Below are 26734 nucleotides of genomic sequence, written 5' to 3'. Positions count from 1 at the left end.
TGAAACAGAGAAAACCCATCCAAAAATTTAAATGTCATCCCAAGGGACCTGAACAGCCAAAAAAAAAAATTGAAAAGAAAGACCAAAGTTAGAGGTCTCACACTTCTAGAATTCAAAACATATTACAAAGCTACAGTAATTAAAATAGTTTGGAAGTAGCATAAAGACAGACAAGTAGACCAATGGAATCAAATACAGATCTCAGAGTTAATCCTCCCTTACCTATTCTTCTGTTGATAGACATTTGGGTTGCTTGCAGCTCTCAGCTACTGTGAATAATAACACAATTTATATGCCTTTACAAATATCTAAGACCCTGCTTTCAATTCTTTCAGATATATACCCAGAAACAGGATTGTGAGATCATACGGTAATTTTATTTTCAATTTTGGAGAAACCACCTGTATTAGTCTGTTTTCACACTGCTGATAAACATATATCCGCAACTAAGAAGAGAAAGAGGTTTAATTGGACTTACACTTCCACTTGGCTAGGGAGGCCTTAGAAGCATGGTGGGAGGTGAAAGGCACTTCTTACACAGCAGCAGCAAGAGAAAATTAGGAAGAAGCAAAAGCAGAAACCCCTGATAAACGCATCAGATCTTGTGAGACTTATTCACTATCACGAGAATAGCATGGGAAAGACCAGCCCCCATAATTCAATTACCCTCCCCTGGGTCCCTCCCAAAACATGTGGAGATTCTGAGTGACATAATTCAAGTTGAGATTTGGTGGAGACACAGCCATACCACACCACCACCATACTGTTTTTCACAGTGGTTCTACATGAGAAAAACTATAAAACTCCATTGAAAAAGCCAGGTACAGGCTGGGCGTGGTGGCTCACGCCTGTAATTCCAGCACTTTAGGAGGACAAAGCAGGTGGATCACCTGAGGTCAGGAGTTCAAAACCAGCCTGGCCATCATGGTGAAACCCCATCTCTATTAAAAATACAAAAAAAAAAAAAAAAAAAAAGAAAGAAAAAGGAAAAGAAAGAAAACAAAAGAAAAACTCAGGGACCATCTAAATAAATGGAGAGACATTCCATGTACATGGATAGAAAGACTCAATATTGTCAAGACGTCAATTTTCCATAACTTAACCTATGAATTCACCACAATCCCAATCAAAATTTCACCAAATTATTTTGTAAATAATAAACTAACTCCAAAATTTATATGAAAAGGCAAAAGAACTAGAATAGCCAACATAACATTGAAGAACAAAGTTGGAAGACATACTATTCAACCTCAGGATTTACTACAAATCCATAGTAATCAAAAGAGCATGGCATGGGCAAAATGATAGACAAACAGATCAATGGAACAGAATAGAGAGCCCAGAAATATGCCTACACAAATATAGTCAATTGATATTTGGCAAAGAAGCAATGGGAATTCAATGGAGAAACGATATTCTTTTCAACAAATGGTGCTGGAACTGGATATTCACATGCAAAAATAAGAATCTATAAACAGACGTTAGATATTTCACAAAATTAACTCAAACCAGATCACAGGCCTAAACGTAAAGCATAAAATGACAAAATTCCTAGAAGATAATGTAGAGTCCTAATCAGGGAAGGGGAGTCAGGCTGGTGGGAGCAGGGGAAACCAAAAAAAGGGAAGCAGATAAGCTACAAGTCTTTCTTCATAATTCAGAACACACAGCCCACCTGCACAATAACGCACAATCTTCCTGTGCCTGGCTACCAGCAGACCCTCGGTTGATAAAAAAAAAATTGCAAGTTAGCTCACTGCACTGATAGCGGCAGGAGGCAGACAAATGCCTAGGCAGATAGGGACAAGTCCCCAGGGAAATCCCACCTCCAAGCCAAGGACAGTTTAAACCCTGAAAGCCAAGCTACAAGTCAAATCCACGGACTGGACTGAGAAGCCGCCTCCCTGCCTGGTGCTCTTTCCTCTGACTGATCCCCGCCCTTCACCTGGTTTACATACACACCTACACTTCCTAATTGTTTTTTCACATTGTTGTGCCCACCTTTGGGTGGTGCCTTTGTTTTAACCTTTTTGCATACTCATAAACCAATCAGCATGCACTTCTCTGTTCTGAGCCCATAAAATCCCGGGGCTTAGCCACACAAGGAGAGAAACTGCCCCCAGGTCCCCTCTCCAATGACAGCTATTCCATCACTCAATAAAATTCTTCTTTGCCTTCCTCGTCCTTCAATTGTCAGGGTATCCTCATTCTTCTTGGACATGGGAAAAGAGCTCGTGAATCCCCCATCTCAGGTAGAAGCTATAACATGGCAGGCTGGGGCATGCTGGTCCAGCCACAGGCTGAGCCGCTGTGCAAGCCAGACTGGGCCAATTGAATGGAAAGCCTCCTGTGTGGCAGGTAGCATGCCCAAGCAAGGCCCAGGTGGCAGTGTCACTGGCCAGAGGTCCCTGGCTGGCAAAATGACTGAGAAGAATCTTGCATCACAACCTTGGCATTATCAGCACTACAGAAAGCCCTCTTCAGCATATAGCCTAAGAACTAGCCTATAAAATCTCAGGCAATCCCTTGTTTGCAGTCAGCTTCTTTCTTGCAAGCTGCCTATTGCTTCCCTAGCAATGTATTTTCCTACTTTCTTTAATAAGTCTACCTTCCCTACCTACAACAAAGTAAATTATTATTATTTTTTTTTGAGAGAGTCTCACTCTGTCACTCAGGCTAGAGGGCAGTGGTGCAATCTTGGCTCACTGCAACCTCTGCCTCAACAAGGTAAATTCTTTTTTTTTTTTTTTTTTTGCAGACAGAGTTTTGCTCTTGTTGGCCAGGCTGGAGTGCAATGGAGTGATCTTGGCTCACGGCAACCTCCGCCTCCCAGGTTCAAGGGATTCTCCTGCCTCAGCCTCCCAAGTAGCTGGGATTACAGGCATGTGGCACCACGCCCAGCTAATTTTGTATTTTTAGTAGAGGCAAGGTTTTACCATGTTGGTCAGGCTAGTCTCAAACTCTCGACCTCAGGTGATCCACCCACCTTGGCCTCCCAAAGTGCTGGGATTACAGGCATGAGCCACCAAGCCCACCCGGTAAATTCTTTTATGCCTACACCACCAGTCCAGAGGGTCATCATTCCCTTGCAACAGATACCATAAAAGGAAATGTAGGTGGCTTTGGGTTTAGCAATGACTTCATCTATATAATACCAAAAACATCATCGATGAATGGAAAGAATTGATGAGTTGGACTTCATTAAAACTAAAACTTCTGCTAGCAAAAGACACTGTTAAAGATAACAAGATAAGCCACCAACTGAGAGAAAATCTTTACAAAACACACACTTCATGAAGCACTGATGTCCAAAATATACAAAGAACTCTTAAAACTCAACAACAAGAAAATGAACAACCCAATTAAGAATGGGCACGAGATCCAAATAGCCACGTCAACAGAAAAGATATTCAGATAACAAACCAGCATGTAAAAAAGATGATCAACATCATATATCCTCAAGGAATTGCAAATTAAAATACATGATACTACACATTTATTAAATTTCCACCCACTGAATCTAAAATAAGAGTTAAAAAAATTTTTAGGTCAGGCACAGTGGCTCGCCCCTGTAATCCCAGCACTTTGGAAGGCTGAGGTGGGTGGATCACCCAAGGTCAGGAGTTTGAGACCAGTCTGACCAACATGGTGAAACCCCATCTCTACTAAAAACACACAGAAAGTAGCCAGCTGTGGTGGTGCACACCTGTAATCTTCAGCCTGGGTGACAAGAATGAGACTCCATCTCAAAAACAAAAAAAAAATTTTTTTTTAATTTCCAAAATCCAAAACACTGACAACACCAAATCCTGGGAAAGAAAGAGAGCAGCAGGAACTATCACTCACTGCCTGTGGGAATGCAAAATGGCATAGCCACATTGTAAGACTGTTTGGCAGTTTCTTTCAAAACTAAATGTACTTTTACCGTATGACCCATAAGTGCACTCATCAGCATTTATCCAAATAAGTTGAAAACCTGCATCCGTACAAAAGCCTGCACACAAATGTTTATAGCAACTTTATTCATAATTGCTAAAGCTTGAAAGCATCCAAGATGTTCTTCAATCGGTGAGTCGATAAACAATCTGTGGCATACCTAAACATGAAATATTATTCAATGATAACAAGAAATCAGCTACCAAGCCACAAAAAAAGGCACAGAGAAACCTTAAATACATATTTCTAAGTAGAGTGAAGCCAATCCGAAAGTTCTACACGAACTATGACTCCAACTATATGATATTCCCAAAATGGAAAATTATGAAGAGTAAAAAGATCAATAGTTGCCAAGGGTAAAGGGAAGAGAAGGAGACAGAAATGAATCACGTCAAGTACAGGTGATATTTAGGGCAGTGAAACTATGGTGAATGTTACTGTACTATGGGATAGAGGTCACTAGACATCTGTTCAAACCCATACAATATTCAACACAGTGAAGAATTGTCCAATACGAACTTTAGTTTACAACTTACCAATATTGCCTCATCAAGTGTAACAAATACACCACACTTAAGGCAGGATGTTAATAATAGAAGAAAATCAAGGGAGGGCCTTAAGATGTCTCTGTTCTTTCTGCTCAATTTTTCTACAAACATAAAACTACTCAAAAAAAACTAGTCTTTTACATTTAAAAAGAAGGATGGGGCCGGGCATGTGGCTCACACTTGTAATCTCAGCCCTTTGGGAGGCCAAGGCAGGTGGATCATTTGAGGTCAGGAGTTTGAGACCAGTTTGGCCAAAGTGGTGAGACCCTGTCTCTACTAAAAATACAAAAATTAGCCAGCCATGGTGGCAGGTGCCTGTAATTCCAGCTACTCAGGAAGCTGAGGCAGGAGAATTGCTTGAACCCAGGAGGCGGAGGTTGCAGTGAGCCAAGATCATGCCATTGCACTCCAGCCTGGGCAACAGAGTGAGACTTCATCTCAAAAAAAAAAAAAAAAAAAAAAAAAAAAAGGAGGATGAAGGTTGTGGTGAAATAAAATTATAAGGAGACTCCAATAAAGGCTAAATTGTAGTCCAACTAGTTTGCAAGACAGAAACAAATAATAAGAAAGCTGGGAGGAGGCACCCTGGGGTTGCAACAAATGTCAAACACTGACCTCAGAAATCATTCCTTAAAAGGAGACACAATTTGATAGAATTCATTTACAGAACATTATCTTTAACAGGGCAGTGTTGCAAACAACTGAGCAATCAGCTGGCAATTAGTGGAGCTTATCAGCTGGGTACAATCATGTGAAAAGAGAGAGGGCAACCAAAACCACTTCATTCAGTGTGGCTATGGGCCTGCCTAAAACTGCACCTTAACGAGGAGCAACATCAGAGGCTTAACATTGTAGGAGAAACAGACTTTACTCAAACCATTCTGCCAGTTACTGAACAAATACATAACAAGCTCTAGGGGAGGAGATAGAACTCCCATCCCAAGTTGTTACAATGCAGTATCTAAAATACCCCATTTGTAACAAAATATTACATGGAATGTATAAAATAAAATATACCCCTAAAAAAAGAAAAAAAGTGGTCAACAGAAACTGGCTGTGAGACTGTTCAGATGTTGGATTTATTAAAAAAATATTTTATTTCCAATAGTCATTATAATTAGGTCCACAGATCTAAGAGAAACCAAGATTAAAGAATTAAAGGAGAGTGACACCTGCAAGATAAGAGACTAGGAGATCCCAGTTCTTATCCCCCGAGAAAATGCTAATTTGGCAAGCATCTATGGACAAAAGTGCCATTGCGGGAGCTTTGGAATCCAGATAGCAGATTATGATATTCTAGTACATCTGAAGACCAAGGAAAGCCCCTTTAAGAACACAGGCTCACACCTTAGTAGCAAATACATTAAGTGCAGACTCAGCAGACCTATAAGCATCCACATTTCTCTGTGGACTTGGCTCCAACCCCACATGCCCGAAGCACTGAAGCTCCTTGTCCAAAGTCCTTCCATGAGCTTCACCCACATGCAGACTGACTGCAGAATTCACAGAAGACCAGGACCCGATCCATCTCATATGACCATGGTCCCTAAGGTAGTTACACCAGTTGGGAGCCTAAGATGAGAGTGTCTTTACCTAATAAAACAAGTTTGTAAAGATGAGAAGACAAGATTGCTCCTTTAAATAAGCAAAGACCAATGCAAGACTATGAAGATCATGAGGAAGAAGTCAAACATGACCCCACAAAAACAAAAAGAGAAAAAAATTGCTAATATAGAGCCATTAACAGGCCCTAAAATAATGAAGATCCATGTGCTACTTGAAAAAAATTCAAAATAATTATGTTTGTTTGTTTGTCTGTTTTGACAAGAGTCTCGTTCTGTCACCCAGGCTGGAGTACAGTGGTGTGATCTCAACTCACTGCAACCTCCACTTCCCAAGTTCAAGCGATTCTCCTGCCTCAGCCTCCCGAGTAGCTGGAACTACAGGCACGCACCACCATGCTCAGCTAGTTTTTGTATTTTTAGTAGAGATGGGGTGTCACCATGTTGGCCAGGCTAGCCTCAAACTCCTGACCTCAGGTGATCCGCCCACCTCGGCTTCCCAAAGTGCTGAAATGACAGGTGTGAGCCACCACGGCCAGCAAAAATTCAAAATCACGGTCTAAACAAAAAGCTAAATAAGCTTCAAGCAAATACAGACAAATGACAAAATGAAATGAGGAAAACAATACATGAACAAAATTAGAAGTTATATCAACAAATAAAAAACACAAAAATTCTGGCTCCACAATGTAAAATAATTGCACTGAGAATTTTAGTGGACAGCTTCAATGCAAGACTCAATCAAGCAGAAGAAAGAACGAGTGAACTCTAAAGCAAAGTATTTGAAATTATCATTACATGAACAAAAACAAAAAGGATGGAAAAAGTGAAGAGAGCATATGGAACTTACAGAAAATTGTCAAGAAAACCAATGTACGCATTATAGAAATCTCAGAAGGAGGCAGAGCTTGCAGTGAGCCAAGATCACTGCCACTGCACTCCAGCCTGGACAACAGAGTGAGACTAGATCTCAAAAAAAAAAAAAAAAAAAAAAAGAAATTACTCATTTTGTAAACTGAATCTTTGTATACTCTGACCTATATCACAAAGAGAATTCTGAAAGCAGCAAGAGAAAAACATCTTGTCCCATATAAGGGAGCCTGCATAAGACTATCAATGGACATCTCAACAGAAATCTTGCAGGTCAAGAAACAGTGGGATGATTCAATGTACTGGAAGAAAGAGAAAGACGAAAAGGAATACTTTACCCCCAAAAAACTGTCCTTTAAGAACAAAGGATGGGCTGGGTGCAGTGGCTCACGCCTGTAATCCCAGCACTTTGGGAGGCTGAGGCAGGCAAATTACCTGAGGTCAGGAGTTCAAGACCAGCCTGGCCAACATGGCAAAACCCCGTCTCTACTAAAAATACAAAATTTAGCCGGTGTGATGGCAGGTGCCTGTAATGCCAGCTACTCAGGAGGCTGAGGGAGGAGAATTGCTTGAACCCGGGAGGCAGAGGTTACAATGAGCTGAGGCCCTACCATTGCACTCCAGCCTGGGCACCAAGAGCAAAACTCTGTCTCAAAGAAAAAGAATTAAGAACAATGTTCCCATCTGATCATTTCAGCTGTGGCCTGGCACTCTTCTGAGAGCCCAGCCCCCAGGTACTTGCAATCAGCCCTGGCACTGCTGTCGCTTTAGCATTCTGCAGTTGCCTGAGCATTCTTCCTGCCCCTGCCTAAGTTTTCTGCCAGTTGTGTGGGGGCCAGCCTGCCCCTATCACAGCCAGCATCTGAACCCTGGGTACCTGAGGACACATATGCCAGCCTGTTTCTGATCCAGTCCCTCCAGTACTTATGCATGCCATCCAGAACACCATTTGGGATCTGAGAATCAAGAAAATGGCTAGCCCAGTCCACCACTGGCACCCGATCACTCCCTCTGGAGACTAAGGCTGTGCTGACCCAGCCGGCCGACACTACAACAGCTGAAACCCACCCTCCTGTGCTGAAAGGTGAAGCTGCTTCCCCTGTGTACACAAAGTAGCAGCGTTCCTGCATGAGAGAACAGGCAAGCCACAGGGCTGTCTGTATTGGGCTGAGCAACCTCCTACCCTGAGGTTGCTCCTATGAAGAGTCACCAGACAGGCATTTTCAATGGCTCTTGGCTACATTATGACCTGGAGGTAGATGACATCGTCTGTCTGAACTAAGAGTCATGAGCTCTGGGACAGGGGTAGGATAGGGAAACAGATCATGTTCCTACCTACATAGGAGGCAGAGCTGGTACAGCTCCTCCCTCCCTACAGAGATCTGTGAGCATTTCAACAGGAGCTGCTCCAGCCACCCCCATAAAGGCTACTCTTCATGTTCATCCACTGAGATGTTGGTGGGTAAGCTTTGTGGTCCAGCTCTGCCCAGCTTTGTCTTCCCCTCTGGGCTGAACAGGCAACTCAGAGTCTAGGCATTACATAAAGCAGCCTATCACCTGAAACAACAGAGACGAAATCACAGTAAACAAAGATCAAACACACACCATCCGCTTCTGCCATAGCTGGCTCTTACTCATAAGTGCCACTTACTGGCATGGAGGTTAAACGGCACAAACCAATAAAAAGTCTACTGACAGAAGGGTACAGGGCTAAAGAAACAAAGCCAAAGCCCCCTACCCCATAGACGCTATAGTTACACCCACAAGGGGGAAAAGCCCCATCTAAATTAAAGTAAATTCAAAAATAAGAAGTGACAACTTTCCCAGATGAGAAGAAACCATCATAAGAACTTTGGCATCATGAATTAAAAAATAAAACAAAACAAAACAAAAAATGCAGAATGTTTTGACACTACCAAAGGACGCACTAGCTCTCTGGCAATGGATCCTACCAACCAAAATGACAATTCTGAAATGAAAGATAATGAATTCAAAATATGGTAAGGAAGCTCAATGAGATCCAAGAGAAGATTGAAAATCATCACAAAGATATCAGAACAATGCAGAATGTGAATTAAGTACAGATATCTTTAAATTAAAAGAATGGAATTTCTAGAAACGAAAAACACACTGAAGGACCGATTTACAGTTGAAAGCTTTAACAATAGGCTAGACTAAGCAGAAGACAGACAGAAAATAGAATCCCAGTGCCTTCTGGCTTGTAAAGTTTCTTCTGTGAAGTCTGTAGTTAGTCTAATGTGATTTCCTTTATAGGTGATTTGAAATTTCTCTCTTGCTTCTTTCAGAGTATTTTCCTTCTAGTTGACTTTAGATAGTCTGGTGAAGTTCATCTTGCAAAGTATTTCCAGGTGTTCTCTGAGCTTCTTGCATCTGGATGTGTACCTTTCTAGCAAGGCCAAGAGAGTTTTTCTGATTATTCCCTCAAATATGTTTCCAATCTTTTTATCTTCTCCTCTTCTCTCTCAGGAATGCCTACAACTCATAAGTTGGGTTGCTTTACACAATTTCCTATTTCTTGACCTCTTATTTATTTAAATTTTCTTTATTTTTTACCTGTGTTAGTTCAAAAAACCTGTTTTGTTTTTTGAAAAGATAAGAAAATTGATACGGTGCTAGGCCAGGCACCGTGGCTCATGCCTGTAATCCTACCACTTTGGGAAGCTGAGACAGGTGAATCGCCTGAGCTCAGGAGTTCGAGACCAGCCTGGGCAAGATGGGGAAACCCTGTCTCTACTAAAATACAAAAAATCAGCTGGGCATGGGGGCGGATGCCTGTAATCCCAGGTCCAGGAGGCTGAGGCATAACAATTGCTTGAACCTGGGAGGCAGAGGTTGTAGTGAGTCAAGATCGTGCCACTGAACCCCAGCCTGGACAACAAAGTGAAACTCTGTCTCAAGAAATAAAAAAGAAAAAAAGAAAGGAAAGAAAAGTGATATGGCGCTAGCTAGATTAACCAAGAAAAAAGAAGATTTAAGTAAGCACAAGCACAATCAGAAGTGATAAAAGTGACGTTACAATTGATACCACAGAAAACAAAAGATCAGAAACTAATATGAATATCTCTATGCATACAAACTAGAAAACCTAGACAAAATGGTTAAATTTATCCCTCCCTGCTCAGATGTGGCTTGAGCCAGAGGTGCACAGGGCCAGAGATGCTGCAGAGCTTCAACCCAGAGCAGCTTGGAGGCAGTGAATAATAGCTCTTCAAGTCTGCAATAAAAAATGGCCTCTTCTAGAGAATTGTTTGAACCCGGGAGGCAGACATTGCAGTGAGCCGAGATGGCGCCACTGCTCTCCAGTCTGGACAACAGAGCGAGACTCTGTCTCAAAAAAAAAAAAAAAAAAAAAAGCCTTTTATAGCTTAAATTACAAAAGTAAACTAAAAGACATACATGTTTTTCTTTACCCCAACTCATTCCTTACATGTAGACTCAATCTTTTCAGTACTTGCTTTAATGGTTTAGCAAAAGGCAGGAAAAACACCTCTGTGGTAATGAGAATGTTATCCAACTGTATGTCGTTTACCTTATTGTAAATACTGGTGAACAGCTGTCAATAATAGTTTTATATTCCTTAAAAAAAAAAAGAAAGAAAGAAAGAAAATGGATAAATTCCTGGAAACATACAACCTCTTAAGACAGAACCAGAAAAAAAATAGATATCCTAAATAGACCAATAACAAGTAATGAAATAGACTCAGTAATAAAATAATTTCAAACAAACAAACAAACAAAAAGAACAAATGGGTTTACAGCCAAATTTTGCCAGAAGTACAATGAAGAGCTGGTATCAATCTTACTGAAACTATTCCAAAAATTTATGGAATTTTTCTATTGGAAGAATCAATAACATTACCAAGACCATATTAACTAAAGCAACCTAAAGATTCACCACAATTCCTATCAAATTACCAGTAACATTTTTTACAGGATTAGAAAAAAACGATCCTAAACATCATATGGAACCAAAAATGCATCTAAATAGCCAAAGTAATCCTAAGCAAAAAGAACTAAGCCAGAGGCATCATGTGTCTGACTTCAAATTATACTATAATCCAATACTAAATAAACCAGTATGGCATTGGTACAAAAACAGACTGATTGATTAATAGAACAGAATAAAGAGTCCGTTGCTAGGAAGGATACAGCTAAAAAAGGGAGAAAAAAATTGTGAAAGAAAAGAGAATAAAGAACCAGTAATGAAGCCACATGCCTACATCCAAGTGATCTTTGACAAAGTTGGCAAAAACAAACAATAGGGAAAGGGCATTCTATTTAATAAATGGTGCTGGGAAAATTGGCTACCCATAGGCAAAAGAATGAAACTGAATCCCCATCTCTTACCATATGCAAACTATAACTCAAGATGCATTAACGACTTAAATGAAACACCAGATGCTATAAAAATCCTAGAAGAAAATGTAGGAAAAACTCTTCCAGATATTGGCCTAGGCAAATAATTCATAAATTAGTCCTGAAAAACATATGCAACAAAACCAAACATACACAAATGGGACTTAAACTAAAGAGCCCAGCAAAAGAAATAATCAACAGAGTAAACAGACAATCTACACAACAGGAACAAAATATTTGCAAACTTTGCATCTGAAAAAGGACTAATACGCAGAATCTACAAAGAACACAAACAACTCAACAACAACCAAGAATAAACAACCCCATTAAAAAGACTGCAAAGGATATGAACAGACATTTCTCAAAAGAAGACACACAAGTGGCCACCAAACATATGAAAAATCGCTCAACATCACCAATCATCAAGAAATACAAATTAAAACCACAATAAAGGCCAGGTGCAGTGGCTCACACCTGTAATACCAGCACTTTGGGAGGCCAAGGCAAGTGGATCACCTGAGGTCAGGAGTTTGAGACCAGCCTGACCAATGAGGTTAAACCCCAACTCTACTAAAAATACAAAAATTAGCTGGGTCTGGTGGTGGGTGCCTGTAATCCCAGCAACTCGGGGAGCTGAGGCAGGAGAATCGCTTGAATCCAGGAGGCGGAGGTTGCAGTGAGCCGAAATCATTTCACTGCACTCCAGTCTGAGTGACAGAGTGAGACTCTGTCTCAAAAACACACACACACACACACAAACACACACAATAAGATATCATCTTACATAGTCAGAATGGCTATTACTGCAAACACAACAGATGTTGGTGTGGATGTAAAGAATAATGAATGCTTATTCACTGTTGGTGGGACCATAAATTAGCACAATCTCTATGAAAAACAATATAGAGATTTCTCAAAGCACTAAAAATAGAGCTACCATTTGACCCAGTGATTATACTAGGCATCTACCTGAAAGTAAACGTTACATTAAAAAGTCACTTTCACTCATATGTGTATTACATTCCTACTCATAATAGTAAAGTCATGGAATTAACCTAAATGTCCATTAACAGTGGACTGGATTTTTTAAATGTAGTATATATACACCATGGAATACTATGCAGCCATAAAAAAAAGAAATCATGCTCTGTGCAGTAACATGGATGGAGCTGCGGGCCATTATCCTAAGTGAAATCACTCAGAAACAGAAAATCAAGTACCACATGTTCTCATAAGCAGGAGCTAAACAATGAGTACACAAGGACATAAAGATGGAAACAATAGATAACGAGACTCCAAAAGGCAGAGATTGGGAGGAGGCTGATGGTCAAAAAATTATCTACTGGTAGTGAGATGTGATCACAGCACTGCACACCAGCTGGGACAACAGAGTGAGACCATGTCTCAAAAAAAAAAAAAAATGATCTGTTGGGTACAAAGTTTACTATCTCAGGATAGTTACACTAGAAGCCGAATCTCACCATTATGCACTATATCTATTTGACAAATATGCACTTACACCCTCTGAATCTAAAATAAAAAACAAAGGAAGTTTATAGTAGTAGACACCTACATCTGTTAAAAAAAGATCTCGCCTGTGCATGGTGGCTCATGCCTGTAATCCCAGCACTTTGGGAGGCCAAGGCAGGTGGATTGCCTGAGGTCAGGAGTTCAAGACCAGCCTGGCTAACATGGGGAAACACCGTCTCTACCAAAAATACAAAAAAAATTAGGGTATGGTGGTGCATGCCTGTAGTCCCAGCTACTCGGGAGGCTGAGGGAGGAGAATTGCTTGAACCTGGCAGGCGGAGGTTGCAGTGAGCCGAGATTGCGTCACTGCACTCCAGCCTGGGCGACAGAGGGAGACTCCATCTCAAAAAAACCAAAAAGATCTCAAATAAACAACCTAACCTTACACACACACACACACACAAATTAGCAGAAGGAAAGAATAAACAAAGATTAGAGCATAAATACATGAAATATTTAAAAAATTTTAATCAGCCAGGCACAGTGGCTCACGCCTGTAATCCCAGGAGATCTCTTGAGTTCAGGAGTTCAAGACCAGCCCACCCAACATAGTGAAACCCTATCTAAACTAAAAATACAAAAATTAGCCAGGCATGGTGGCACGCTCCTGTAATCCCAGCTACTCAGGAGGCTGAGGCAGGAGAATCACTTGAATCCGGGAGACGGAGGTTACAATGAGCCAAGACTGTGCCACTGCACTCCAGCCTGGGCAACAGAGTGAGACTCTGTCTCAATAAAATAAAACAAAAACATTAATCAATTAAGCTAAGAGTTGATTTGGGGGGAAAAAGCCAAAATCAAAGCCCTTACCTTGACCTAGGACAAAAATAGAGAATATGTTATAAAATAAGAAATGAAAGAGAAGACATTACAACTTATTACAGAAATAAACAGAATTATATGGGACTATTATGGACAATTGTACATCAACCAATTTGACAACTTAGAAGAAATGGTGAAATGACTAGAAACATATAACCTACCAAGACTGAATGGAGAATAAATGGAGAGTTTAAAGAGACCAATAACAAATAGAGAAACTAAAGAAGTAATTTTTCAAAACTCCAAAATATAGCCCAGGACCAGATTACTTCATGGGTAAATTCTACCAAACATTCAAAGAAATTTTAATATAAAACATCCTCAAATTCTTTGAAAAAATAGAAAAAAGAGGTAACACCTTCAGAGTCATTTTATGAGGCAGCCTCCCCTTGATATCAAAGCAAGAAAATATACTTCCAAGAAGAAAATTATAGGCCAATATCCTTGAGGAACACGGTGTTTCAATTAAATTTAAATAAATCTGCTTACAAATAATCAATTCTCAGCAGACGCTTTTCAAAATAAAGAAAATGTAAAAATTCTCACACTAGATTCTGGATAAACACTCATTTATAGCTTCTTTGTCAGATATTGTTACTGAAACTTACATTAACTGAGGAGTTCGCTTGAGCAGCAGTTTCTTCATCTGTTGGGAGCTGATATATCTGGATGCCATTGCTAATCAATTCACTCATTATCTTACTCTTAAACGTCTGTAAATCATTTTTAGAAATTGTGTCTGCTTTGGTAATCAGTGGTACAATGTCCACCTATTAAAAAAGAAGACGAACAAAATCTCAGCATCAAGGATTCATCACTCATCCTATAGTTTTTATAGTAAAGCTTCACAATCCCTGGCAACAAATTGCCTAACTAGATAATCACTGGCTGTCATGCCTTTCTTAAAAATTATTTTCCAAAATTATCAATACTTTTGAAGATTCATCTTTTATCCAAATTCAGGCTTAAAAGTCTTAACCTTGTTTCTCTTCTAAAAATCCCTTACACTTCTACACATATGGAGTTAGTAAAATGTAAATACCAGGACAAAGTAAATTATTTTCAATTTTATTTCTTATTAAGCTGAATGATGAGACAAATTAAAATAACTTTCATCAAAATTGTGGAAGGAATTTTGCCTACATTCTACATCACTTTTTCCATCAATCAATCTTATTTAATGTCCCATTTTCACACACTCTTGCCCCACACCTAGATGTGTTTGCAGATAGATTTGCTTTTGCTTTTCAAAGATCACCTAAAAAGAATATAGATTGGTTACCATATTCTTTTTTTTCTTTTCTTTTTTTTTTTTGGAGACAGTCTTCTCTGTCGCCCAGGCTGGAGAAGAATGGTGTAATCTAGGCTCACTGCAACCTCCACCTCCCAGGTTCGAGCAATCCCCTGTCTCAGCCTCCCGAGTAGCTGGGATTACAAGTGCATGCCACCACACACAGCTGATTTCTGTATTTTTAGTAGAGACAGGGTTTCACCATGTTGGCCAGGCTGGTCTCAAACTCCTGACCTCAGGTGATCCACCCACCTTGGCCTCCCAAAGTGCTGGGATTACTGGTGTGAGCCGGCCTGGTTACCATTTCTAAAGGCGTGTGTGTGTGTGTGTGTGTGTGTGTGTGCGCGCGCGCGCATGCATGCGTGTATAAGAACACCATGCAAACAAATATGTTCATTTTTCTTTTGTAAAAAGACATTATTTCCACATGGGAAGTTAAATATTTGCATATTTGAGGTCGAATTTTTACCCACAAAGTCTTTTCCTAGTGCTTCAATATGATCACTCCTGTCCTTTGCATTTGCACTTAAATAACTAAACTTTTTAGAAAATAACAATATACAAAATTATAAAACGTCTTATTACTGGTAAAATATCTTATTAAATCATAGCTCCACAAAATCAACATCTACAATATAGTAGAAATATATGAATATAAATTTTAGGCAGACTGCTTTCGTTTTAGATTGCTCAAAGCACATTTTTTAAAAAATCCATGGACAGGCCGGGCGCGGTGGCTCATGTCTATAATCCCAGCACTTTGGGAGGCCGAGGTGGGTGGATCAACTGAGGTTAGGAGTTTGAGACCAGCCTGGCCAATATGGTGAAAACCCTGTTTCTACTAAAAAATACAAAAATTAGCTGGGCATGGTGGTGGGCACCTATAATCCCAGCTACTCAGAAGACTGAAGAAGGAGAATCGCTTGAACCCAGGAGGCCGAGGTGACAGTGAGCCGAGATCGAGCCACTGCACTTCAGCCTGGGTGACAGAGACTCCATCTCAGGAAAAAAAAAAAAGAGAAAGAAATGGAAATGTTCTGTCAATAACTCCTCAGGTGTTCAAATGAAAGGGGAAAGGCATTCATTGCAAGGAGAACTGACCAACTTGAAAAAGAAGACAAGCAGGGCACGGTGGCTCACACCTGTAACCCCAGCACTTTAGAAGGCTGAGGCCAGCAGATTACTTGAGCCCAGGAGTTCTGGACCCAACCAGACAATATGGCAAGATCCCCCGTCTCTACAAAAAACTAAAAATGAGCCAGGCTGTGGGCACACACCTGTGGTCCCAGATACTCGAGGCTGAGGTGGGAGGATCCCTTGAGTCTGGAAGGTCGAGGCTGCAGTGAGCCGTGTTCATGCCATTGCACTCCAGCCTGGGCAACAGAGGGAAGCCTTGTCTCAAAAAAAGAAAAAAGACAGTAGCCACATACTCTATATATTGGTTTTGTGAAAATTAGAGATTTTATATATCTGGAAAATGGCTTCATGAAAACAGGTGACCATGAAATTAAGTGTGTATCCTGGTCAGGCATGGGGGCTTACGCATGTAATCCCAGCACTTTGGGAGGTTGAGGCAGGCGGATCACCTAAGGCCGAGAGTTCAAAACCAGCCATTTCCAACATGGAGAAACCCCACCTCACCTAAAAATACAAAATTAGCTGGGCATGGTGGCTCATGCCTGTAATCCCAGCTACTCAGGAGGCTGAGGCAGTAGAATCGCTTGAACCCAGGAGGCAGAGGTTGCAGTGAGCCAAGATCGTGCCACTGCACTCCAGCCTGGGCAACAAGAGCAAAACTCCGTCTCAACAACAACAGCGTGTATTCCTGACTATTGAATGTACTACTAATTAAGAACTTGAAGCAGCTCTTAATTTAACTAGAAATCTAATTTATTTCAAGTACTTAATGACATCTGAGATTAAATACAAAGTCTCCTTTTCAGTTTGAACAATACACAGTGAAAGTGGAGACTCCTTGGATAAAGGGAACCCAAATTAGAACTTTTTCTCTCTTCAACTAAATAAAGTTGTCTTTAACTAAGTAAAGTTGAAGACAGCATGTTTTGTTAGGGCTGAGTGCAGAAAAGAATCTGATAATATGACAATTTCTGTTATATCTATATTGGCCTTCTATTTTTTAAAAAGAAGATATACTTTTAACCCTTTTTTTTTTGAGAGAGAGAGAGGGTCTGGCTCTGTGGCCCTCTCTGCAGTACAGTAGCGTGATCACAACTCACTGCAGCCTCAACCTCCCAGGCTGAAGCGATCCTCCCACCTCAGCCTCCTGAATAGCTAGAACTACAAGTACATGCTGCCATGCCTGGCTATTTTTTGTATTTTTTGTAGAGACAGGGCCTCACTATGTTGTTCAAACTCATCTAGAACTTCCAGGCTCAGGCAGTAGGGTGCAAAGGGGACTCTAAATAAGTACTCTGGAAGCCAGGTGTCAAGTCTCAATTTGTCCAAGATATCCTGCCCAAGATACCTTGCCCAAGATAACAACAACCTGTGTTGGGCAAGTCACTTAACCTGTGAATCTCAGACAAAGCAAGGAGAAGTAAACACTTCTACGTTCTTTCTTCTGGAGATGGAGTTCTCTCTTGTGGCCCAGCCTGGAGTCCAATGGCGCAATCTTGGCTAACTGCAGCCTCTGCCTCCCGGGTTCAAGCGATTTTCCTGCCTGGGATTACAGGTGCCCGCCACCATACCCGGCTTTTTTATTTTAAGGCTCTTGTTGCCCAGGCTAGAGTGTAGTGGTGTGATCTCAGCTTGCTGCAACCTCTGCCTCCTGGGTTCAAGTGATTCTCCTGCCTCAGCCTCCCAAGTAGGTGGGATTACAGGTACCCACCACCACACCCAGCTAATTTTTTGCAATTTTAGTAGAGAGGGGGTTTCACTGTATTGGCCAGGCTGGTCTCAAACTCCTAAACTCAAGTGATCCACCCACATCAGCTTCCCAAAGTGCTGGCGTGAACCAACATGTCCAGCCCTAGGTTCTATTCTAATTCAAAAAGTTTCATTATCTCAATGGGATAGTAAATAGATTGTACTTTAAGATACAGGGGAGGTAATAATCCAACATTTTGATATGGGGGAGGTAGTAATTCAACATTTTGTAAAACATGGCAACTTTTTTGTGGACTTGATTTTCAAATGCAGTACACCATTGAACAACACGGGTTTAAGCTGCGTGGGCCCACTTACATGTGGATCTTTTTCAACCAAATGCAGAATGAAACCTGCATATATGGAGGCCCAACTTTTCATATACCCAGGTTCTGCAGGGCCCACAGTAGGGACTTGACTATGCCAGGATTTTGGTAACAACAGGGGTCCTGGAACCCATCCCCTATAGTATATGTCCTATACATATACCATAGGACAACCGGACTATTTTTATAGTTTTAAGAAACATAGATTTGCCAAGCCTATTAACCTTTCCAGATCATTTGTACTATGCTTACATAGAAACTCTTCTTAGAAGGGGTCTAATATATAGGAAATACTTACATAGAATATTTTGCATATTAGGACCAGGCACAGTGGCTGACGCCTGCAATCTCAGCACTTTGGGAGGCTGAGGCAGGTGGATCACCTGAGGTCAGGAGTTCAAGACCAGCCTGGCCAACATGGCGAGACCCCGTCTCTACTGAAAATACAAAAGTTAGCCAGACATGGTGGCGGGCGCCTGTAATCCTAGCTACTCGGGAGGCTGAGATGGGAGAATCACTCGAACCCACGAGGCGGAGGTTGCAGTGAGCTGAGATCGCGCCACTGCACTCCAGCCTGGGTGACAGAGGAAGATTCCATCTAAAAAAAAAAAAAAAAATCTGCATATTAGTTTCTCTTGCACAACTTCAAAATTGTTTTAAATGAACACGTCTTTATGTCAGCAATATGCTACATTAAAACAATTAATATCCAAATATATAAGCAAGTATATACAAGAAACTTATTATACTTAAAGGCACTTATTATCAAACACTGACCAAAAAAAGAACATCTCCAATCAATGGTGACAGCTACAACTGAGGACAAACTTTATTTCAGGAACATACATGTATCACTTTTCATCCTAACACTCATCTAGCAAAGTAGGTTTTTTTGGTTTATTTGTTTCTTTTTTGAGACAGGGTCTCTCTCTACCAACCAGGCAGGAGTGCAGTGGCACCATCACGGCTCACTATGGACCTCGGCCTCCCAAGCTCAAGTGATCCTCACACCTCAGCCTCCCAAGAAGCTGGAAATACAGGCATGCGCCACCATGCCGGGTTAACTTTTGTTTTTTTTTTTTTTTTTTTTGAGACGGAGTCTTGCTCTGTTGCCCAGGCTGGAGTGCAGTGGCCGGATCTCAGCTCACTGCAAGCTCCGCCTCCCGGGTTCAGGCCATTCTCCTGCCTCAGCCTCCCGAGTAGCTGGGACTACAGACGCCCGCCACCTCACCCGGCTAGTTTTTTGTATTTTTTAGTAGAGACGGGGTTTCACCGTTTTAGCCAGGATGGTCTCGATCTCCTGACCTTGTGATCCGCCCATCTCAGCCTCCCAAAGTGCTGGGATTACAGGCTTGAGCCACCGCGCCCGCCCAACTTTTGTATTTTTTGCACAGGCAGGGTTTTGCCCTGTTGCCCAGGCTGGTCTGAAACCCAAGCTCAAGAGGTCTGCCAGGTGTCAGCCTCCCAAAATGCTGGGATTATGGGTGTGAACCACTGCACCAGGCCCTAAGTAGATGTTAAAATCCCTAATTAAGATAAGAAACTGAGGCATCATGAAGATAAGGCTACAAGTCTAAGAACTGGGAGGGCTGGAAGCCCACACAGATTCCTTAGATTTGAGCTCAGTGTACCAAACCAAGGGGGCAGGAAGTGCTAACTTAATGTTAGCTGGCAGGCTGGTGCAGGTTTGCAGCAGAGTTTTCAATGATTTATGGGAAATAGTAAGAACATGAAAGTAAACTTTTTTTTTTTTTTTGAGACCGAGTCTCACTGTGTCATGCAGGGTGGCGTGCAAGGGTGCGATCTCAGCTTACTGCAACTTTGGCCTCCAGGGTTTAAGTGATTCTCCTGCCTCAGCCTCTGGAGTAGCTGGGATTACAGGTGTATGCCACCACGCTCAGATAATTTTGTATTTTTACTAGAGATGGGCTTTCAGCATGTTGGCCAGGCTGGTCTGAAAGTAAACTTTTCCATATAGCTAAATGATTCCCCATTTAAAGATCTTTTATTCTGAGAGATTCTGTTCTTTCAAATTCTTTGAATAGAAATATGCTTTCGTTAAATGAAATGATGGTGATAGGAGATAGTGGTGTGTTACTCTTTTTATTGGCTGTACCTGGTAGAATTTAAAAAATCAGCATTTCTATTGTAGCCTCCTAATTTGGGGGAATATTTCTTCAGAAATCTAAAACTCTGGAACTTCCCATCATTATGCCTCCCCAGAATAATAGAGGACTTTACTTAAAACACAGATGCCCCTCAAGATTCTCTCATTAATCTCTACCTTATTCTGTTTGGGTTAAGACATTTAGGGATTGTGAAATGAGAATAAAGTGAGTTTAAGCAATCCAAAACCACGTGCTGACTCTGGATCCTCGAAGATTACTTTCTTCGGAATCTTTTTCATCTGTTAATTTTCCTCTGGGCTCAAACTGTCTTTTCCTAAAACAGTCACATCTTTGAGTAGTACTGCTACATGGCAATCACTATCATAATAAACTAACTTGAGGTCTCCAATAATCAGCTTTCATTTAAAGTCTCTTTCAGGTTCACAAAATTAAAACTTTCAATGTTTTGTCTACCCACTTCCAAAAGAAAATGAGTCTACATATGTACATCTATCTGTGATTATATATGTATATACACACATGTGATTTTGATCAGCCTGTTTATAAACTACTTGCAAAACAAGTTGATTTGTAAATTCATTTATTAAACAATTAGTTTATAAACTACTTGATTTTTGCAAGTAGTTTATAAACAGGCTCATCAAATTGAACAAATTTCTTAAAATAATTTCACTATATAGAGAGCAAGTAAGTTATTTAGTCCTCTTATTGGCATATCTTATTTTTACCCATCCTCCTTAGGCAAGCATCTAAGTTAAACTATTTTATGTCCAAAGCTATACAATGAAACATCACTTTCAGTCACAACATACTAAATTCACATTGAAAACTATAAAGAGATCCAGTTACTTTTAGTCTTACAAGTTCTTATACATACTTTTAATATACTACTTGATGTTTTATGGTGCACACACAGCTCTTGCAGGATATATAACTATGAGAATACTTAGAGTGTATGCTTATTAAATGGTTCAAAACTCTTTTTTAAAGAAAAGTCCATTCTTATTTTTATTTTATTTTTATTTTTTGAGATGGAGTCTCACTCATGTCGCCCAGGCTGGAGTGCAATGGTGCGATCTCAGCTCACTGCAACCTCTGCCTCCTGGGTTCAAGAGATTCTCCTGCCTTAGCCTACCGAGTAGCTGGGACTACAGACATGCACCACCAAGCCCAGCTAATTTTTGTATTTTTTAGTAGAGACGGGGTTTCACCATATTGGCCAGGCCTGTCTCAAACTCCTGACCTCGGTTGATCCGCCCGCCTTAGCCTCCCAGAGTGCTGCAATTGCGGCGTGAGCCAGCGCGCCCAGCCAAGAAAAGGCAATTCTAAGAACTTAAAATTCTTAAGGCTGGGCGCGGTGGCTCACCGTGGTAACCCTACACTTTGGGAGGCCAAGGCAGGCGGATCAACCGAGTTCAGGAGTTTGAGACCAGCCTGGCCAACATGGAGCAACCCCGTCTACACTAAAAATACAAAAATTAGCCTGGCATGATGGCGGGAGTCTGTAATCCCAGCTACTGGGGAGGCTGAGGCAGGAGAATCACTTGAATCCTGGAGGCAGAGGCTGCAGCGAGCCAAGATCGCGCCATTGCACTCCAGCCTGGGCGACAACAAGAAGACTCCGTCCCAAAAAATAGAACAACTTAAGCATACAGTAAAGTAATCTTTCCACGCCCCAATGTTAAAAGGTCCATTTATTATAGACTACTTATTTTTTTTAAAAAATCTAAAATTGGTAAAAATTCTGCTAAAATTCCATATTAAACTAGGATCAAAAGTTATTTTTAGCTCTTCTTGTTTCTTAAATATTTGAAATGTGCTGCTACATGTTTTCCTTATGTATTTATTCATTCAACTAACTTTGGGTGGAAGGTACTTACAAGTTTAAAAGTCCTTTCTGACAGTGGAAATAACAAAAATATTTGCATAAAAGACACTCAATGGTTCTCAAACAGTATCTGAGAGTCTAATCAGCCTATTAACTTTGTTCTGAATAACCAACAACAAATGCGAGCTTTTTGTCACATCCGTGTATTTTCCCCTGTAACCTGATACCTACATTTTAAATGCATTTTTAAAATATTTCATTTGGCCCTATGATAATTATTTCCCCTGTAAAAAGCTAGAGGGATTTTGTTTAAGAGCAAATGAGATAAGAGTATCTGGTCCATGAAAAAAGCTAAGTGGAAAGATCAGCTCCCTAAAGTTTGTAAACCAATAACAAGACAAACTCCAATGCTACCTTGTTCATGTAATCAACAATATGTGAGTCGAAATAAACTAGTGAGCTATACATTTCTGATACATACCAATTTACCAATCAACAGGAGGGGAAGAAATCGCTCAAATGTGACTACTGTTAACAAACATCTAAATATCAGACATAGTCTCTATTAAAATCGTAACCTACCAATTTTGAAATCATTCCTTTGACTTTTGTTATGTTTTTAATCACCCCATTAAAAAAAACAAAAACAGCCTCTTTTAAAATGTAAATTCCCCCCTTTTTCAAAGTAACTTTCCTAGGGAAATTTAACGCATTAAAATAAAACCTAACAGACAAACCAATTACAACATTAAAAAAAAAAAACTAAAATGATCAGTAACACAAACCAATAGCTCCAGTTCAGCAAAGCGTGTGTTTTTAATCTGTTATGGGTATCCTATTATACTAATAAGCAACCATGCTTAAAAGTCATCCCAATGCCTAAAACACCGCCATATACATACTTGTCCTTTATGCCAATGAAGCTTAAACTAGACTCAAACTCAGACCATTTGCCCCCTTCCTGGCACACTGAAATATAGGAGGGGGAATCCAAGAAATCAGATATGTTAAGTGCCGGTAACTTCTTCCAGAATAGGGTCAAATTCGTGTTTATCCGCAAATGTCACCGTCCCAGTAAGTCTGCAAATTCTCACCAGCGCTGGAGTACAAAGAGGCCTGACCACGGAAACACCTGACCCAGCATCACGAAGACAGGGAAACGCAAATCTCCTCGGGTCGGAGCCGGCCCCAGAGCCTCGGCTGCAGCGATGGTGGGGACAAGAGGTGGCCGCTGGTCTCGCGAGTGCGGCGGACAGGGTCCCACACCCCCGGCCGCCTCCCGAGAACCAGGAAACCTGTCAAGCCGGCCGAGACCCACCCTCCGCAGCCCCCTCGCGCTCCTGCCCAGCCCGGCCCCAGGCCGCCCGACCGCTCCCCGTCTGCCCCGGCCTCCCGGCTGCACTCTGCCACCTCATTCCTCCCCGGCGGCCTAGCGGCACCGCCACCTCCTCCCCGCGACCTGGGCTCGGGTCGGCCCCCGCCCGGCCCGACCACGTCAGTCCCCCCCCGCGGCCCGGTCCCCGCGGCCTCCAGTCCCGAGCTCCAGCCGCGCGCTCCCCGGCCTCGGCCTCCGCGCTCGCCCCGCTCGGCCGCTCCCGGCCCCACTCCCCAACGCCGGCTACCTGGAGGCAAGCGCAGCGGAGCACTTCATCCAGGGTCCCAGGTCGCAGAAGACCGGTGGTCCCGCTTCTTCTCCAGCTCCACACGGTAGGCACAGATGGAGAGCAGGATCCCGGCGGCGGCGCACACTGCATGTCGGTTACTCTCTCCCACCGCCGCACCGACACTCTTAGCAGGACGGGCGCCGCCACCTTCCTCCCTCCGCTGCTGCCGCCGACGCCGCCTCCCTCCGCCTGCATCTCAGCCAGTCTGGGTCCGACACAGCCGCCACCGCAACAGCCACCGCCGCCGCCGCCGCCGCCGCGCCCCATTGGCTCGGTCGCCCGCTCCAGCCCCGCCGCGACAGGCGTGAGGCCCAACCGCCCTGAACGGAGTGAGGCCTGCGGGACGGGGAAGGCGAGCGCCGCCTGATGGCCGGCGGAGACTGAGGCCGGGAGGCAAGGTGCGCTCCAGGCGTGGGGCCCCGGGAAGGGTGGGGCCCGGGCGAGAGAGGGGGGGAGGGGCGGGGAAGGGCCGGGTTTTGGAGGGGCAGGGCCGGGGAGGGGCGGGGCTGGGCGGAGCTGGGCGGGACCGGGAGGCTAGCGCTGGAGGGACTTAGGGTACGGGTACAAGGAACACATTGCAAGGATGCCACTATGGGTGACTGGGCGAGGCCTCGGCCCCTCCCTCCGAATTCCCATCCTTTTTCCCTTTTTCGTCGTTATCACCTGATATTTCTGACCCAATCCAAATCAACCCTGGCCAACGCTCCGAACTTTAGAGCCACACTCCTATGACCTCATCTTCCCACTACTACCTCTAGGCACTCTGTGTTCGACCTGTGCAAAACGTTTTTTTTTTTTAATGTGCAAAACTATGTTTTAAATTTAAAAACTGTTTTTATAAAATGATTTATGGGCTGGCACGGTGGCTCACAGCCTGTAATCCCAACGCTTTCGGAGGCCGAGGCAGGTGGATCACTTGAGGTCAGGAGTTCGAGACCAGCCTGGTCTACATAGTGAAACCCCGGTCTCTAATAAAAATACAAAAAAAAAAAAAAAAAAAAATAGCCGAGTGTAATGGTGGGCACCTGTAATCCCAGCTACTCGGGAGGCTGAGGCATGAGAATTGCTGCAACCCAGGAGGCAGAGGTTGCAGTGAGCTGAGATCGTGCCACTGCACTCCAGCCTGGGTGATAGAGTGAAAGTCTCGAAAAAAAAAAAAAAATTATGAATGCCTTGCTTCTCTGTAAGCTGAATTTGAGGTTGTTTGCCATAATTCATATAATATAGAAAAATATAAAGATGAGCTAATACAATCAGGATGAAGAAAACCAAAAGTCAGAATAAAATGAAAGGCCAGGAATAAGAACACAGATAAGCAGGCTATAGGGGCTTACACAATTGTTAAAATTGCATCATAAATTTGGCTCTGAGCTTCCTGGTGGCCAAAACTAAAAGGGAAACAAATGTATATGTTTTCTCACTGTCTTCAAGAAGAAACACAGTGTTCTTGGAGATTTTCAGTGTTTCCCTGGTTGCAGCTTTCAATTTTTCAGGGACTTTATATAGTGATTTTGAGTAATAAGCAGTATCGTTGTAATCATTATCTGTTGTTGGGTAAAAATTGCCCCCAATTCAGCAGCTTAATACACAATAACCTTTTTTTCCTCACAGTTTCCATGGGCTAGGAATCTGGGTGAGGTTAGCTGTGTCCTCTGGCTCAGGCTGTCACCAGGATACAATCAAGCTGTCAGCCAGGGCTGCAGCTCTCTCAAGGCTTCAGAATCCTCTTTCAAACTCACTTACACGGCTACTGGCAGGCCTCACGTCCTCTCTGGTTGTGGGCTGGAAACATCAGTTCCTGTCCACTAGCACCTCTTCATAAGAACAGCTGGCTTACCCCAAGGTTAGGGAGGGGAAAGAGGAAGAGACAGAAAAAGAAAATGAGAGACAGTGAGATCACAGTCCTTTTTGTAACCTAATTCCAGAAGTGACATCCCAAGATCAGTAAGTATAATACATATTATGTTGTATGGTGGTAAATGCTAAGGAAAATAATCAAAATTCTCCATGTGTTATTAGCTTATAGCACAGAGGTTAAGAGCTTGGGTCCAGGAGGTAGACTTGGAGTCTGAATTCTAGTTCTGCAACTTATCACTGTCCGATTCTGGGCAGGCTCTATTGCCTCTCCGAACCTCAGTTTCCTTATTTCATTATTGTCAGTACAGAGAAAATGCTCATTTTTAAAAAACTGGAGGAGGAGTGGACCAGTAAACATTTGTACACACAGGACCTGCTGACCCACCAGGCAAAAAAGAGGCCTCCACTGAGCAAGTCTAACTGCAAGATGCTCTGTCATATTTAAACTTCATGAGATCTGGCCAGGCACAGTAACTCATGCCTGTAAATCCCTGTAGGTTGAGGTGGGAGGATTGCTTGAGGCCAGGAGTTCAAGGCTACAGTGAGCCATGATTGTGCCACTGCACTCCAGACTGGGTGACAGAGCGAGACTCTGTCTCAACAAATAAATAAACATCTTATGATCTGTTCCAGGGTACAGGAGGGTGTTATCCCCACTTTTCATCCTCAACTCTGAGTTGAGTCATACATCAACTCTGATGAGCTTTGTTTCCACTCCCCTCGAGCCATCCACAGGAATAGCTACTTTACATAGAAAAGTCAATCTCAGAGGATTGAGTAACTTGCCAAATTACTGTAAAAGGTAGAGCTTCAATTAGCACCAAAGCCCATCTGATGCTAGTATTCCCTCTCCACCCCTCCATTTTATTGGTGTTTATTTATTTTATTTTATTTTATTTTATTTTTTTTGAGATGGAGTTTCACTCTTGTTGTCCAGACTGGAGTGTAATGGTGCTATCTCAGCTCACTGAAACCTCCACATCCTGGGTTCAAGTGATTCTCCTGCCTCAGGCTCCCAAGTAGCTGAGATTACAGGTGCCTGCCACCACGCCCAGCTAATTTTTGGTTTTTCTTTGAGAAGGAGTCTTGCTCTGTTGCCCAGGCTAGA

The 26734-nt window shown here is 42.3% G+C and overlaps 1 pseudogene; it reads right to left on the bottom strand.

The window, feature by feature from the left end:
- Nucleotides 1-14409, bottom strand: part of LOC112621613 — a 49963-nt pseudogene extending 35554 nt beyond the window's left edge.
- Between the last annotated feature and the right edge of the window lie 12325 nt (nucleotides 14410-26734).

Source organism: Theropithecus gelada, chromosome 3 (genome assembly GCF_003255815.1).
Source record: "Theropithecus gelada isolate Dixy chromosome 3, Tgel_1.0, whole genome shotgun sequence".
Classification (NCBI taxonomy): Eukaryota; Metazoa; Chordata; class Mammalia; order Primates; family Cercopithecidae; genus Theropithecus; species Theropithecus gelada.
The sequence above is the reverse complement of the archived record's forward strand: the minus strand, read 5'-3'. Positions and strand labels throughout refer to the sequence as shown.